The following is a 17418-nucleotide window of genomic DNA, read 5'->3' as shown; positions in this document are numbered from 1 at the left end:
CATGGGCAGGGGGCTTACAGTGAGTATAAGGCTGCAAGTTTGCGATGCAGCAAATTTTGCGCGGCAGCTAAAACTTGCTGTAACCCCCCGCCCGTGTGACTGTACCCTAAAAACACTACACTACCACAAAATAAAATAAAAAGTAAAAAAACACTACATATACACATACCCCTACACAGCCCTCCTCCCCTCCCCAATAAAAATGAAAGCGTCTGATACGCCACCGTTTCAAAATGGAGCCTCCAGCTGTTGCAAAACAACAACTCCCAGTATTGCCGGACAGCCGTTGACTGTCCAGGCATGCTGGGAGTTTTGCAACAGCTGGAGGCACCCTGTTTGGGAATCACTGGTGTAGAATACCCCTATGTCTACCCCTATGCAAATCCCTAATTCAGGCCTCAAATGCGCATGGCGCTCTCACTTTGGAGCCCTGTCGTATTTCAAGGCAACAGTTTAGGGTCACATATGGCGTATCGCCGTACTCGGGAGAAATTGCCTAACAAATTTTGGGGGGCTTTTTCTCCTTTCACCCCTTATGAAAAGGTGAAGTTGGGGTCTACACCAGCATGTTAGTGTAAAAGAAAAAATTTTTTACACTAACATGCTGGTGTTGCCCCATACTTTTCATTTTGACAAGAGGTAAAAGGGAAAAACGCCCCCCAAAATTTGTAATGCAATTTTTCCCGACTACAGAGATACCCCATATGTGGGCGCAAAGTGCTCTGGGGGCGCACAACAAGGCCCAGAAGGGAGAGTGCGCCATGTACATTTGAGGTGATTTGCACAGGGCTGGCTGATTGTTACAGCGGTTTTGACAAACGCAAAAAAAACAAAACCCCACATGTGACCCCATTTCGGAAACTACACCCCTCACGGAATGTAATGAGGGGTGCAGTGAGAATTTACCCCCCACTGGTGTCTGACAGATCTTAGGAACAGTGTGCTGTGCAAATTAAAAATTTTGTACAGCCCACTGTTCCAAAGATCTGACAGACACCAGTGGGGGGTAAATGCTCACTGTACCCCTTGTTACGTTCCTCAAGGGGTCTAGTTTCCAAAATGGTATGCCATGTGGGGGTTATTTTGCTGTCCTGGCACCATAGGGGCTTCCTAAATGCGACATGCCCCCCGAGCAAAATTTGCTCTCAAAAAGCCAAATATGACTCCTTCTCTTCTGAGCATTGTAGTTCGCCCGTAGTGCGCTTCAGGTCAACTTATGGGGTACCTCCATACTCAGAAGAGATGGGGTTACAAATTTTGGGGGGTATTTTCTGCTATTAACCCTTGCAAAAATGTGACATTTGGGGGGGAAACACACATTTTAGTGAAAATTATAATTTTTTTTTTACGTATGCAAAAGTCGTGAAACCCCTGTGGGGTATTAAGGCTCACTTTATTCCTTGTTACGTTCCTCAAGGGGTCTAGTTTCCAAAATGGTATGCCATGTGGGTATTTTTTGCTGTCCTGGCACCATAGGGGCTTCCTAAATGCGACATGCCCCCGAGCAAAATTTGCTCTCAAAAAGCCAAATATGACTACTTCTCTTCTGAGCATTGTAGTTCGCCCGTAGTGCACTTCAGGTCAACTTATGGGGTACCTCCATACTCAGAAGAGATGGGAATACAAATTTTGGGGGGTATTTTCTGCTATAAACCCTTGAATAAATGTGAAATTTGGGGGGAAACACACATTTTAGTGACATTTTATAAACATTTTTTTACATATGCAAAAGTCGTGAAACACCTGTGGGGTATTAAGGCTCACTTTATTCCTTGTTATGTTCCTCAAGGGGTCTAGTTTCCAAAATGGTATGCCATGTGGGTATTTTTCCTGTTCTGGCACCATAGGGGCTTCCTAAATGCAACATGCCCCCCAAAAACCATTTCAGAAAAACGTACTCTCCAAAATCCTACTCTCGTCGCTCCTTCGCTTCTGAGCCCTCTACTGCGCCCGCCGAACAATTTACATAGACATATGAGGTATGTGCTTACTCGAGAGAAATTGGGCTACAAATATAGTTATACATTTTCTCCTTTTACCCCTTGTAAAAATTCAAAAATTGGGTCTGCAAGAACATGCAAGTGTAAAAAATGAAGATTGTGAATTTTCTCCTTCACTTTGCTGCTATTCCTGTGAAACACCTAAAGGGTTAAAACGCTGAATGAATGTCATTTTGAATACTTTGGGGGGTGCAGTTTTTATAATGGGGTCATTTATGGGTATTTCTAAGATGAAGACCCTTCAAATCCACTTCAAACCTGAACTGGTCCCTGAAAAATTGTGATTTTGGAAATTTTGTGAAAAATTGGAAAATTGATGCTGAACTTTGAAGCCCTCTGGTGTCTTCCAAAAGTAAAAACTCAAAAATTTTATGATGCAAACATAAAGTGGACATATTGTATATGTGAATAAAAATTTTCCTTACAAGCAGAGAGCTTCAAAGTTCGAAAAATGCAAAATTTTCAATTTTTTCATCAAATTTTGGAATTTTTCGCCAAGAAATGATGCAAGTATCGACAAAATTTTACCAATAACAAAGTAGAATATGTCACGAAAAAACTATCTCGGAATCAGAATGATAGGTAAAAGCGTCTTAGTTATTAATGCTTAAAGTGACAGTGGTCAGATGTTAAAAAAACGCTCTGGTCCTAACGTGTAAAATGGCCTGGTCCTTAAGGGGTTAAAGGGGAACTCCGGTGGAATTTTTTTTTTTTTTTATGAACTGGTGCCAGAAAGTTAAACAGATTTGTAAATTACTCATATTTAAAAATCTTAATCCTTCTAGTACTTATTAGCAGCTGTACACTACAGAGGAAATTCTTTTATTTTTGAATTTCTTTTCTGTCTTGTCCACAGTGCTCTCTGCTGACACCCCTGTCCATGTCAGGAACTGTCCAGAGAAGCATAGGTTTGCTATGGGGATTTTCTCCTGCTCTCGACAGTTCCTGACATGGGCATCAGGTGTCAGCAGAGAGCACTGTGGACAAGACAGAAAAGAAATTCAAAAATAAAAGACAAAAAAGAAATTAAAAAAAGAAAATAATTTCCTCTGTAGCATACAGCTGCTAATAAGTACTTGAGGGACAAATATTTTTTAATAGAAGTAATTAACAAATCTGTTTAACTTTCTAGCACCAGTTGATAAAAAAAAAAAAAAAAAAAAAAAAAAAGGTTTTCCACCGGAGTACCCCTTTAAGCTTATCAGGACACATCCATACACATTAGACAGTTGGCCAGTCCTGCAAAAAAGAAGGGTGGGGTGCCCTTAGCGATTCCTTGGTTACCCTTGCAGATTCCATTGCGGCAAATTGGCAACTATCCAAAAGCTATGTCCATAATAACATAGTTCATAAGGTTGAAAAAAATCAAGTTCAACCTATAACCCTAATGAGTCCCTACTCAGTTGATCTAGAGGAAGGCAACAAACCCTCATACTAGAGGTAAAAATTCCTTCCCGACTCCAAATATGGCAGTCAGAATAAATCCCTGGATCAACCTTCTGTCCCTATAAATCTAGTATACATGACCAGTGATGTTATTATTCTCCAAAAATGCATCCAGACCCCTTTTGAACTCTTTTACAGAGTTCCCCATGACCACCTCCTCAGGCAGAGAATTCCACAGTCTCACTGCTCTTACAGTAAAGAACCCCCATCTGTGGTGGTGCAGAAACCTTCTTTCCTCTAAACGGAGAGGATGCCCCCTTGTTATAGATACAGTCCTGGGTATAAATAGATCATGGGAGAGATCTCTGTACTGTCCCCTGATATATTTATACATAGTTATTAGGTCGCCCCTAAGCCTTCTTTTTTCTAAACTAAATAACCCTAATTCTGATAATCTTTCTGGGTACTGTAGTCCTCCCATTCCCTGTATTACCCTGGTTGCCCTTCTTTGAACCCTCTCCAGCTCCACTATATCTTTCTTGTACACTGGTGCCCAGTACTGTACACAGTATTCCATGTGTGGTCTGACTAGTGATTTGTACAACGTTAGAATTATTTCCTTGTTGTGGGCATCTATGCCCCTATTGATTCACCCCATGATTTTATTTGCCTTGGCCAAAGCTGCCCGACACTGGTCACTACAGCTTCATTTACTGTTAACTAAGACACCGAAGTCCTTTTCCACATAAGTCGTCCCAAGTGTGCTCCCATTTAATACATAATCCCAGCCCGGATTTTTCCTCCCCATGTGCATTACCTTACATTTATCAGTGTTGAACCTCATCTGCCACTTACCAGCCCAAACCTCCAACCTATCCAGATCCATTTGTAATAGTGCACTGTCCTCTATAGTGTTTATCGCTTTACAGAGTTTAGCATCATCTGCAAAGATTACTACTTTACTATTCAACCCCTCTACAAGGTCATTAATAAATATATTAAATAGGACAGGACCCAAGACCCCTGTGGTACCCCACTAGTAACAGTCACCCAATCAGAATAAGTACCATTAATAACCACCCTCTGTTTCCTATCATTGAGACAGTTACTTACCCACTTACACACATTCTCCCCCAGCCCAATCCTTCTCATTTTATGCACAAACCTTTTATGCGGCACCGTATCAAATGCTTTGGAAAAATCCAGATATACGACATCCAGCGTTTCCCCCTGGTCCAGTCTGGAGCTCACCTCCTCATGAAAGCTGATCAGGTTATTTTGACAGGACCGATCCCTCATAAAGCCATGCTGATATGGTGTCATACATTTATTTTTATTAAGATATTAAAAAATAGCATCCCTTAGAAAACCCTCAAACAATTTACATACAACACAGGTTAAACTAACAGGTCTATAATTTCCGGGGTCACCTTTTGTCCCCTTTAAATATTGGCACCACATTTGCCATGCACCAGTTCTGAGGAACAGTCCCTGTTACTATAATGTTTCCATTATCATAAACATTGCATTTATACACTGCTCAAAAAATAAAGGGAACACTTAAACAACACAATGTAACTCCAAGTCAATCACACTTCTGTGAAATCACACTGTCCACTCAGGAAGCAACAGTGATTGACAATCAATTTCACATGCTGTTGTGTAAATGGAACAGACAACAGGTGGAAATTATAGGCAATTAGCAAGACACCCCCAATAAAGGAGTGGTTCTGCAGGTAGTGACCCCAGACAACTTTTCAGTTCCTATGCATCCTGGCTGATGTTTTGGTCACTTTGAATGCCGGCGGTGCTTTCACTCTAGTGGTAGCTAGATGAGACAGAATCTACAACCCACACAAGTGGCTCAGGTAGTGCAGCTCATCCAGGATGGCACATCAATGCGAGCTGTGGCAAGAAGGTTTGCTGTGTCTGTCAGCGTAGTGTCCAGAGCATGGAGTTGCTACCAGGAGGCAAGCCAGTACATCAGGAGACGTGCAGGAGGCCGTAGGAGGGTAACAACCCAGCAGCAGGACCGCTACCTCTACCCTTGTGCAAGGAGGAGCAGGAGGAGCACTGCCAGAGCCCTGCAAAATTACCTCCAGTAGGCCACAAATGTGCATGTGTCCACTCAAACGGTCAGAAACAGACTCCATGAGGGTGGTTTGAGGGCCCGACATCCACATGTGGGGGTTGTGCTTACAGCCCAATACCGTGCAGGACCTTTGGCATTTGCCAGAGAAAACCAAGATTGGCAAATTTGCCACTGGCGCCCTGTGCTCTTCACAGATGAAAGCAGGTTCACACAGAGCACATGTGATAGATGTGACAGAGTCTGGAGATGCCGTGGAGAACGTTATGCTGCCTGCAACATCCTCCAGCATGACCGGTTTGGTGGTGGGTCAGTAAGGGTGGCATTTCTTTGTGGGGGCCGCACAGCCCTCCACGTGCTTGCCAGAGGTTGCCTGACTGCCATTAGGTACTGAGATGAGATCCTCAGACCCCTTGTGAGGCCATATGCTGGTGCGGTTGGCCCTGGGTTCCACCTAATGCAAGACCATGCTAGACCTTATGTGGCTGGAGTGTTTCAGCAGTTCCTGCAAGAGGAAGGCATTGATGCTATTTCCCAGACCTGAATCCGATTGAGCACATCTGCGACATCATGTTTTGCTCCATCCACCAACACCACGTTGCACCACAGACTGTCCAGGAGTTGGCGGATGCTTTAGTCCAGGTCTGGGAGGATATCCCTCAGGAGAGCATCCGCCACCTCATCAGGAGCATGCCCAGGCATTGTAGGGAGGTCATACGGGCATGTGGAGGCCACACACTCTACTGAGCCTCATTTTGACTTGTTTTAAGGACATTACATCAAAGTTTGATCAGCCTGTAGTGTGGTTTTCCACTTTGATTTTGAGTGTGACTACATATCCAGACCTCCATGGGTTGATAAATTTGATTTTCATATTTTTTTGTGTAATTTTGTTGTCAGCACATTCAACTATGTAAAGACGTAAGTATTTCATACGATTAGTTCATTCAATCAGATCTAGGATGTGTTATCTTATTATTCCCTTAATTTTTTTGAGCAGTGTATATTATATACATATATCATATCATTTATAGGTGTTCGTATAATATAGGTGTTACCTGGTAAAACGGTGATGTACTTGTACCACTGGTATTTACATTAACTGTGTATTAGTGGTTGATGACAGTGATTTCTCAGGTACAAAATGACCTTCATATTTCAAGCTAGCCACTAGCGGTACTGCTTAAAAACATTTTCACAGCAGCTTGCCACATTCAGTCATATCCCACATGTGGTGCTCCTGATCTGAATCTTCAGAAGATGCTCTGGCCAATAAGCCATATTTAATTGAAAACAGAAAATAGTTCAAGCTGTTACTATGGCTAAAGGAAGTTTGCCAAGTTTTAAAAGGAAAGCCCTTGTACTGTCGATGCCTCATTTTCCTATTACACTGTTTACACTAGCTAAGGGATATATTTTGGCTTTGAAGAATAGTTTGTCATAGCAGTTGGGTTGAAATTCTAAAGTTTATTTTTATATAGAGGAATGGCTTTAAAACCTGCCAAAATCTGATTGGCAAAAAAAAAAATAATAATCCAAAATGTGAGCAATGCACACAATGAGCAATGAGGAATGCACACCTCAAAGCCTTTATGGTTCTAAAAAGTAGTGTGTGTGTGTGTGTGTGTGTGTGTGTGGTATAAGTATATGGGTGTATATATATATATAAAAAAAAAAAAAAAATTAAATATATTTAGATAGATAGATAAATAGATTTAGATTTTTTTGTCAATTTGACAACATATTCTATGGTATGTAAAAACCACACTTACTAGGTGGTGCACACATGTGGTTCTCCTGCAAGTCGTCCTATGTAAATTAAACCTGGATAGTTTCACGCAGCTATATTTCAAATACATAGAAAAACATTAAGCTTAATCTTTGCATAATCCGTATATAAATGCCTTGTTAAAATAGCACTTTTATGTCCAGAGAGAGCAAAGATGCACATTGGTTAGAGGGCTTACAATCACACACTGAAGTAGTAGTAATGATTCATCGTATAGCAGCAAAAAGACAATTTTAACCTATTTCATTAACACAATCTGTCTTTTGGTGAATCCCACTACTTGTATATGTTAACCACGGTCTTCAGACTATGCAGTATAAAACCCACTTAACCCCTTAAGGACTCAGGGTTATTCCGTATTTGCAGTTTCGTTTTTTCCTCCTCACCTTTAAAAAATCATAACCTACAGACTCCTATGATGGCTTTTTTTTTTTTTTTTTTGCACCACCAATTGTACTTTGTAATGACATCAGTTATTTTACCCCAAAATCTACAGTGAAACAAAAAAAAAAAATCATTGTGCGACAAAATAGAAGAACGCCATTTTGTAAATTTTGTGGGCTTCCGTTTCTACGTAGTACATTTTTAAGTAAAAAGGACACCTTATGTTTATTCTGTAGGTCCATACAATTAAAACGATACACTATTTATATAGGTTTCATTTTGTCGTACTTCTGGAAAAAATCATAACTACATGCAGGAAAATTAATAAGTTTAAAAATGTCATCTTCTGATCCCTATAACTTTTTTATTTTTCTGCGTACAGGGCGGTATGAGGGCTCATTTTTTGCGCTGTGATCTGAAATTTTTACATTTATTTCTATTTATATAGGTTTTTTTTTTTAAATGGGAAAAGTAGGGTGATTCAAACTTTTATTAGGAAAGGGGTTAAATCTATTAACTGTTTTTACACTTATAGGGGACTATAACATGTCCTTGCTGTACCTTGATTGGATACACTGATCAATGCTATGCAATAGCATTGCATTGATCAGTGTTATCGGCGCTCCACTGCTCCTGCCTGGAACTCAGGCACGGAGCAGTGTCGACGATCGGACAAAGAGGAGGCAGGTAGGGACCCTCCTCGTGTCTGTACAGCTGATCAGGACACCCGACTGAGCTTGGGGGAAGGTTTTACTTCCACTTTAGCCACGGCGATCAAAGTTGATCGCCACGTTTGAAGGGTTAAAGGGGTATTACAGGATTTTTTTTTATTTGACTATGCTACAGGGGCTGTAAAGTTAGTGTAGTTCATAATATAGTGTCTGTACCTGTGTGGGACGGTTTTCTCACAATTCTTATTATGTATTTTTAACAGCATACAAAATTACTGTTGTCTCAGATTTTTCCCAGGTTGCAATGCGGCCGAGACCTGACTCACTAGTCAGCCGATGACAGGGAGCCTGTCTGCTTCAATGGGTGGAGTGATCGCTTGGTGGGAAAGAGATCAATCTACAACTAATGCAACAGCTGTAGGCACCCTGATTGTAAACCACAGGCCTTTTGAATGCTGCTGATGTGTTGGAGGGAGGAAACTGGAATTATGGCATTTGTAGGCAATGAAGAAAACTCAAAAAGGAAATACCAGTTCACAAAAAGCTATCCACAGTGTTATAATCTCACAACATAGCAATTTAGCCCCAAGACAAGCACAGATCCTTTCTAACCATGTCCATTACTGTCTGGTAGGTACGTACTAAAATCACCTTATGGTGGATAACCCCTTATAGGTGATGTCCGGTTTTAGCTGCCGGGACTGATCCCATATGACATGGTGGCAACCCCGTGGCCCCGCGTTATATCGCGGGGGCCAGCACAGGACGTAAATCTATGTCCTGCGCTAATAAGGAGTTAAAGGGGAACTCCGGTGGAAACAAGTGGAAAACAAATGTTTTCAAATCAACTGATGACAGAAAGTTAAACAGATTTGTAAATTACTTATATTTAAAAATCTTAATCCTTCCAGTACTTATCAGCTACTGTGTGCTCCAGAAGAAGTTGAGTTGTTCATTTCTGTCTGACCACAGTGCTCTCTGCTGACACCTCTGTCCGTGTCAGGAACTGTCCAGAGCAGGAGAGGTTTGCTATGAGGATTTGCTCCTACTCTGGACAGTTCTTGACATGGACAGAGGTGTCAGCAGAGAGCACTGTGGTCAGACAGAAATGAACAACTCACATTCCTCTGGAGCATACAGCAGCTGATAAGTACTGCAAGGATAAAGATTGTTTAATAGAAGTAATTTATAAATTTGTTCAACTTCCTGGCACCAGTTCATTTGGAAAAAAATATATATTTTTTTTAAATAGAAGTAATTTACAAAAATTATTTTTAAAAAGAAGTAATTTACAAATCTGTTTAATTTTCTGGCACCAGAAATCCAGCGGAGTATCCTTTAACTTTATTTCTCTTTTGCCTTATTCCTAAATAGAATGAATTAAAGGGATTGTGCTTTTAAACAGACTCATTTGTTTACTTTTAATTCTGTGTGGTTTGTTTATCTATTTATGTAGAGGTTCATAATAAATTTTAATTTTTAAAAATCAATAAATGATGTCTGCATGCAGTGAATTTGCTTAAAGGTTTTTTTTTCCCCCCAAATCAACTGGCTTCAGAAAGATAAACAGATTTGTAAATTACTTCTATTTAAAAATCTTAACCCTTCCAATACTTATCAGCTGCTGTATACTACAGAGAACTTTGTGAGGATCTTTTCTATCTGACAACAGTGCTCTCTGCTGACATCTCTGTCCATGTCAGGTACTGCCCAGATTAGAAGCATATCCCCATAGGAAATCTCTCCTGCTCTGGACAATTCCTGACACAGACAGAGGTGTCAGTAGAGAGCACTGTTGTCAGACTGGAAAAAACCGGTGCCAGAAAATTAAGCAGTGTTGTAAATTACTAATATTTAAAAATATTAATCCTTCCAGTAATTATCAGTTGCTGTGTGCTCCAGAGGAAGTGGAGTTGTTTTTTTTCTGACCACAGTGTTCTCTGCTGACACCTCTGTCCATGTCTGGAACTGTCCAGAGTAGGAGCAAATCCTCATAGCAAGCCTATACTGCTCTGGACAGTTCCTGACATGGACAGAGGTGTCAGCAGAGAGCACTGTGGTCAAACAGAAAATAAATTAAAAAATAAATTTTTCTGTAGTATAGCAGCTGATAAGTACTGGAAGGATTAAGATTTTTAAATATAAGTAATTTACAAATCTTTTTAACTTTCTGGCATCAGTAGATTTAAAAAAAAAAAATTTATGTTTTCCAGCGGAGTACCCCTTTAAGGTCAGTTGCACATGGGTAATGGCCTAACCATATTACTTGGGAGGTTAGCAGGCTGGAGGGAATGAACAGAGATGGGGAGGGGACCACTTAAAAATGGTTGTTTATAATTTTCTATTTTACCATTAGACAAGATGGCCAACCCCATAATAATGTCCAAAAAAATAACATCTACGAAATTTAGAAACAAATTAGAAAAAAAATATGTTTCAGTATCCTAGTATACCTCTAGTTATTAAAATAAAAAATAAAATATAGGTGATACATTCACTTAACTCTAACAATCAGAGGGGCTTTCAGCACTAAGAACCTGAGCGATCTTAAAGGGGTTATCCACAGAATATAACAAAAAAAAAAAAAAAAAAAAATTCTATTAAAATAATAATAAAAAAATAAAAAAAAGAGATTTGACAAGCAAAAGAGTATGTTATATGCCAAGGGATGAATAAGTGGAGTAACACACAGGTTACATATTATATAACATTTTCCAAGAATGCTACATAATGCGCCCACCCCCCAAAGCTCACAGGAAAACAAGAATCATAAACATGTAAAGCAAAGGAAGCTACTATATTATGTATTAACGAGCTACAATTCACTTGTTTCAGAAATTCTGAGTAACGGGTATGGAGCAGAGCCGACAACGACCAGGGGAGAACATTCCCTGATTCTTGTTCAAAGTTGGAATAGGTACTGGAGTTTTTAACCCAGTCAACACTGTGGCACAGCAAACATGTTAAAGATCCAGAAAATTATTTCTCCCCCTGTCCCTAGGGAGCATCAATTTCCGAAGAGCTATCCTGGGGCATTTGTTAGATTAACTCTGCCTTAACTAAAGTGATTGGTCGGAGAAATCTCCTGGTGTTTCAATAGCAGTGGTATGGTTTGCAATGCGTAAAGTTGTTAGGTCTGGGTAAAGCTCATCCTTTTAAGAAGGTGGCAGAGAGAAAAGAAAGGTAGAGGCAGATTAGTCCATCATCTGCAATTCCGCAATTATTTTCCTGAGAAGTGGAAGGTATGTGTAAAGCATAAATGGAACTATGGGTACACCTAATATGAATACCAAGGTACTTTATAGATAATAGAAGATGTCTATGGGAACATTCCGGTATGATCAAGACATACAGTGAATACTCCTGGTGAGGTCCAACAATACTCGAAACAATGGAAAGGTATACCATTCACACAGACCATTCCACAAATAAATCGGATTTGATTGTGGAGGACCCCACAGTGACCCTTGCCATGCTGGGATCAGAATGAAGGACACAGAAAAGGGTTTCCAAAGAAATTCAACAGCAAGGATCCAGATTTTTTGTTTCTATTTTGCCAAAGCTGCAAAAAAAAAAAAAAAAAAAAAAAAAAAAAACAGACTAACTTTTTGCCGCTCCCCTGATGCACATATCGCTCTCCTGTTTTCTGGGCCCTGGTTATGTTCTGCATTCTGGGGGGGGAGGGGGCTGACACAGACTGCACTGAGCTTATCGCCGGCCTTATCAATGTTCTGGTCAGTGATAGGCTGAGCAGCAGTGTAATGAACGAGAAACAGAATGCAGAAGACCAAGGCCCAGAAAATGGGAGGATGATATCAGCACACCGGGGGAGCAGCGGAAGGTAAGTTAAAGTTTGTTATTTTTTGTTTTGCATCCCTGGCAGAATGGAAACATAAGAAAATACAGTGGATAACCCCTTTAGCTTTTGATATGTCTGTGCGACATATCAAAATTTAATCGGGTACTTCCCTGAAAAACATTTTTTTTTATTTTTTTATCAACTGGTGCCAGAAAGTTAAACAGATTTGTAAATTACTTCTATTTAAAAATCCTAACCCTTCCAGTACTTATCAGCTGTTGTATTTTCCACAGGAAGTTCTTTTATTTTTGAATTTCCTTTCTGTCTGACCACAGTGCTCTCTGCTGACACCTCTGTCCATTTTAGGAACTGTCCGGAGAAGCCTAGGTTTCCTATGGGGATTTGCTCCTACTCTGGATAGTTCCTAAAATGGACAGATGTGTCAGCAGAGAGCCCTGTGGTCAGACAGAAAGGAAATTCAAAAAGAAAAAGAACTTCCTCTCGAAAAAACAGCAGCTGATAAGTACTGGAGGGATTAAGATTTTTAAATATAAGTAATTTACAAATCTGTTTAACTTTCTGGCACCAGTTGATTAAAAAATTGTTTTCCAGTGGAGTACCCCTTTAATTTAAAATGACAGTAACACTATATTTTTATTTATTCGTTAATTTTCATCTCTGGAAAATACGGTAGTATATACTTTTAAACAAAGTCTCACACAATGACAATCTCCACAAAGCTGTAGCTGAAATATACTAAAGAAATAGAACAAGTAGTTGAGAGAGAAGATCATTTGATGTGTATTATAGCAGGGGATGCCATAAGTTACATATATTAAAAAAAAAAATTATCTATATTGAAAAAAAAATGGAAAAAAAAATTATATATATATATATATATATATATATATATATTATATATAAAAAAAGAGAGGCTTTTCGAGCAAACACTGGCACCTCTTCAGAGTAGGACCCTTTGTGAAGGTTACAGTAGTAGGAGAAATAGGGTTGTGGTGTGTGTATGTATGTGAAATATATATATATATTACACATACATACATACACACACACCACAACCCTATTTCTCCTACTACTGTAACCTTCACAAAGGGTCCTACTCTGAAGAGGTGCCAGTGTTTGCTCACATAGCCTCTCTCTTTTTTTTTAATGCTAAACATGTTAAATAAAAGGGTCACAGTTACATAAGAGCAACACGTGAATTTATAGCCTATTAGCGACTGAATGAGCATTCATAGGAATCATTCCTGATGATTTCCCCTGTAAAAGGCTCTATGATCGGATGAAAAACAAGCAAACGCTTGTTCCCAGGCTGATCGCATCTTTTATGTGGCAGTAAAAACGGTAATTTGTCAACAGCACATCTCTCTGAGTAAACAGGGAATGTGCTTCCGACAATAATGGAAACAAATAAATGTATGTTGACTGCACCTTTAAACAAGTGCCATTCAACATGATATATTGTCAATCTGTGCTCATAACGGGCAATTATCTTCCCATGTAAAAGGGGTCTAAATCTTTAAGGGAAACTCCGGTGGAAATCATTTTTATTTTTTTTTTCAAATAAACTGGTGCCAGGAAGTTGAACAGATTTATAAATTACTTCTATTAAACATTCTTTACCCTACAGTACTTATCAGCTGCTGTATACTACAGAGGAAGTTGAGTTGTTCTTTTCAGTCTGACCACAGTGCTCTCTGCTGACACCTCTGTCCATGTCAGGAACTGGAGCAGGAGCAGGTTAGGTTTGCTATGGGGATTTGCTCCTACTCTGGACAGTTCCTGACATGGAAAGAGGTGACAGCAGAGAGCACTGTGGTCAGACTGAAAAGAGCAACTCCACTTCCTCTGTAGTATACAGCAGCTGATAAGTACTGGAAGGTTTGAGATTTTTTAATAGAAGTAAATTACAAATCTGTTTAACTTTTTGAAGCCAGTTGATATAAAAAAAAATAGTTTTCCATCGGAGTATACCTTTAACCTGTTGGGGACGGAAGGCATACAGGTACACCCTCGTGTCCTGGTACTTAAGGACGGAGGGCATACCTGTACGCCCTCCATATTTCCGATCACCACAGTTCGCCGGGCGGTGATCGGACTTGGATGACTGCTCATGTCGGACCGCGCCCCCCCCCCCCCCCCCATGTCAGTCAATTCAGACCGGCGATTTGCGGCGATTCCGGGCCAATTGGGTCACTGGTAACAGACAGCTCTGACCATTCTAAAAGATAGGAGCGAGGTGGCAGAGGTGCCACCTCCTCCTATCCCCTGCCATTGGTCGATCAGGACTGACTGACCAATGGCAGTTGGGGGCGGGGGGAATTAAAGTTAATTTCCCCCGCTCTGCCCACCGAAGTCTTGGCAGAGCAGGGGGGACATGGCAGGCAGCATCTGATCAGCGGCGGCAGCAGGAGGCGGCTGCAGTTAAAATCGTGATCTTCACTGTGGCCTTCTAAAAGTTGCATAACTACAACTCCCAACACACCCAGACAGCCAAAGGCTATAGTGGTCTCCAAACTGTGGTCCTCAGGATGTTGAAAAACTACAACTTTCATCATGTTCTGACTGTCTGGGCATGCTGGGAGTTGCAGTTTTGCAACATCTGGAGTGGCACAGTTTGGAGACCTTCAAGCGCCATCCTTGTATCTGGGTCTGCCCCTATTGCAAATTCCTCATTTAGGCTTCAAATGCACATGGCGCTCTCTCACTTCAGAGCCCTGTCGTATTTCAAGGCAACAGTTTAGGGCCACATAAGGGGTGTTTCCGTACTCAGGAGAAATTGCGTTACAAATTTGGGAGGGCTTTTTATCCTTTTACCCCTTATGAAAAGGTAAAGTTGGGGGCTACACCAGCATGTTATTGTAAAAAAAAAAAAAAAAAAATTACACTAACATGGAGGTGTTGCCCAATACTTTTCATTTTCACAAGAGGTAAAAGGAAATACCCCATATGTTGGCGTAAAATGCTCTGCAGATTAAATACATGGCTCAGGAGTGAGAGAGCGCCATGTACATTTGAGGCCTAAATTGGGGATTTGCACAGAGGTGGCTGATCGTTGCAGCAGTTCTAACATAAATGCAAAAAAAACAAACACCCACATCGTCCTCAAAAATAAAAAATTACATTTTACATTAAGATTTTTTAATACAAGTAATTTACAAATCTGTTTAACTTTCTGGCACCAGTTGATTTAAAAAAAAAAAAAAAAAAAAAAATAGTTTTTCACCGGAGTACCCCTTTAACCCCTTCAGGACCAAGCCCATTTTGGCCTTAAGGACCAGAGCGTTTTTTGCACATCTGACCACTGTCACTTTAAACATTAATAACTCTGGGATGCTTTTAGTTATCATTCTGATTCAGAGATTGTTTTTTCGTGACATATTCTACTTTAACATGGTGGTAAATTTTTGTGGTAACTTGCATCCTTTCTTGGTGAAAAATCCTAAAATTTGATGAAAAATTAGAAAATTTTGCATTTTTCTAACTTTGAAGCTCTCTGCTTGTAAGGAAAATGTATATTACAAATAAAAAAAATTTTTATTCACATATACAATATGTCTACTTTATGTTTGCATCATAAAATTGACAAGTTTTTACTTTTGGAAGACACCAGAGGGCTTCAAAGTTCAGCAGCAATTTTCCAATTTTTCACAAAATTTTCAAACTCACTATTTTTCAGGGACCAGTTCAGGTTTGAAGTGGATTTGAAGGGTCTTCATATTAGAAATACCCCACAAAAGACCCCATTATAAAAACTGCACTCCCCAAAGTATTCAAAATGACATTGAGTCATCATTTTAACCCTTTAGGTGTTTCACAGGAATAGAAGCAAAGTGAAGGAGAAAATTCACGATCTTCATTTTTTACACTCGCATGTCCTTGTAGACCCAATTTTTGAATTTTTACAAGGGGTAAAAGGAGAAAATGTATACTTATATTTGTAGCCCAATTTCTCTTGAGTAAGCACATACCTCATATGTCTATGTAAAGTGTTTGGCGGGCGCAGTAGAGGGCTCAGAAGGGAAAGAGCGATAAGGGGATTTTGGAGAGTACGTTTTTCGGAAATGGTTTTTGGGGGGCATGTTGCATTTAGGAAGCCCCTATGGTGCCAGAACAGCAAAAAACCCTCACATGGCATACCATTTTGGAAACTAGACCCCTTGAGGAACATAACAAGGAATAAAGTGAGCCTTAATACCCCACAGGTGTTTCACGACTTTTGCATATGTAAAAAAAAATATATATTTTTTCACTAAAATGTGTGTTTCCCCCCAAATTTCACATTTTTCCAAGGGTTAATAGCAGGAAATACCCCCCAATATTTGTAACCCCTTCTCTTCTGAGTATGGAGGTACCCCATAAGTTGACCTGAAGTGCACTATGGGCGAACTACAATGCTCAGAAGAGAAGGAGTCATATTTGGCTTTTTGAGAGCAAATTTTGCTCGGGGGCATGTCGCATTTAGGAAGCCCCTATGGTGCCAGAACAGCAAAAAAAAAAAACACATGGCATTCCATTTTGGAAACTAGACCCCTTGAGGAATGTAATAAGGAATAAAGTGAGCCTTATTACCCCACAGGTGTTTCACGACTTTTGCATATGTAAAAAAAAAAAAAAAAATTTCCACTAAAATGTGTTTCCTCCCAAATTTCACATTTTTGCAAGGGTTAATAGCAGAAAATACCCCCCCAAAATTTGTAACCCCATCTCTTCTGAGTATGGAGGTACCCCATAAGTTGACCTGAAGTGCACTATGGGCGAACTACAATGCTCAGAAGAGAAGGAGTCATATTTGGCTTTTTGAGAGCAAATTTTGCTCGGGGGGCATGTCGCATTTAGGAAGCCCCTAAGGTGCCAGAACAGCAAAAGAAAAGAAAAAAAAAAACATGGCATACCATTTTGGAAACTAGACCCCTTGAGGAACGTAACAAGGGGTACAGTGAGCATTTGCCCCCCACTGGTGTCTGACAGATCTTTGGAACAGTGGGCTGTACAAGTTTTCATTTTCACGGACCACTGTTCTTAAGATCCGTCAGACACCTGTGGGGGGTAAATTCTCACTGCACCCCTCATTACATTCCGTGAGGTGTGTCGTTTCCGAAATGGGTCACATGTGGGGTTTTGTTTTTTTTGCGTTTGTCAAAACCGCTGTAACAATCAGCCACCCCTGTGCAAATCACCTCAAATGTACATGGTGCGCTCTCCCTTCTGGGCCTTGTTGTGCGCCCCCAGAGCACTTTGCGCTCACATATGGGGTATCTCTGTAGTTGGGAGACATTGCG

The 17418-nt window shown here is 40.2% G+C and overlaps 1 protein-coding gene and 1 long non-coding RNA gene across 4 annotated transcripts in view; one reads left to right on the top strand and one right to left on the bottom strand.

Annotated features, from left to right (window-relative positions):
- The window catches only part of UST (uronyl 2-sulfotransferase), a 405014-nt gene that overhangs the window by 295267 nt on the left and 92329 nt on the right, over positions 1-17418 (bottom strand). The gene's annotated exons all lie outside the window — the stretch shown is intronic.
- LOC130362386 (uncharacterized) overlaps positions 1-17418 on the top strand; it is a 43711-nt gene that overhangs the window by 5858 nt on the left and 20435 nt on the right. The window contains exon 3 of one of the 2 annotated variants that reach the window (XR_008891391.1): positions 11155-11385. The exons of the other annotated variant lie outside the window; for it this stretch is intronic. This is a non-coding gene — a long non-coding RNA (uncharacterized LOC130362386). Of the gene's footprint in view, positions 1-11154; positions 11386-17418 lie in introns of those variants that run through there. 2 annotated transcript variants of the gene reach the window in all.

The sequence above is a fragment of the Hyla sarda genome, chromosome 3, assembly GCF_029499605.1.
Source record: "Hyla sarda isolate aHylSar1 chromosome 3, aHylSar1.hap1, whole genome shotgun sequence".
Classification (NCBI taxonomy): Eukaryota; Metazoa; Chordata; class Amphibia; order Anura; family Hylidae; genus Hyla; species Hyla sarda.
This window is presented reverse-complemented; position numbering and strand designations above follow the sequence as displayed.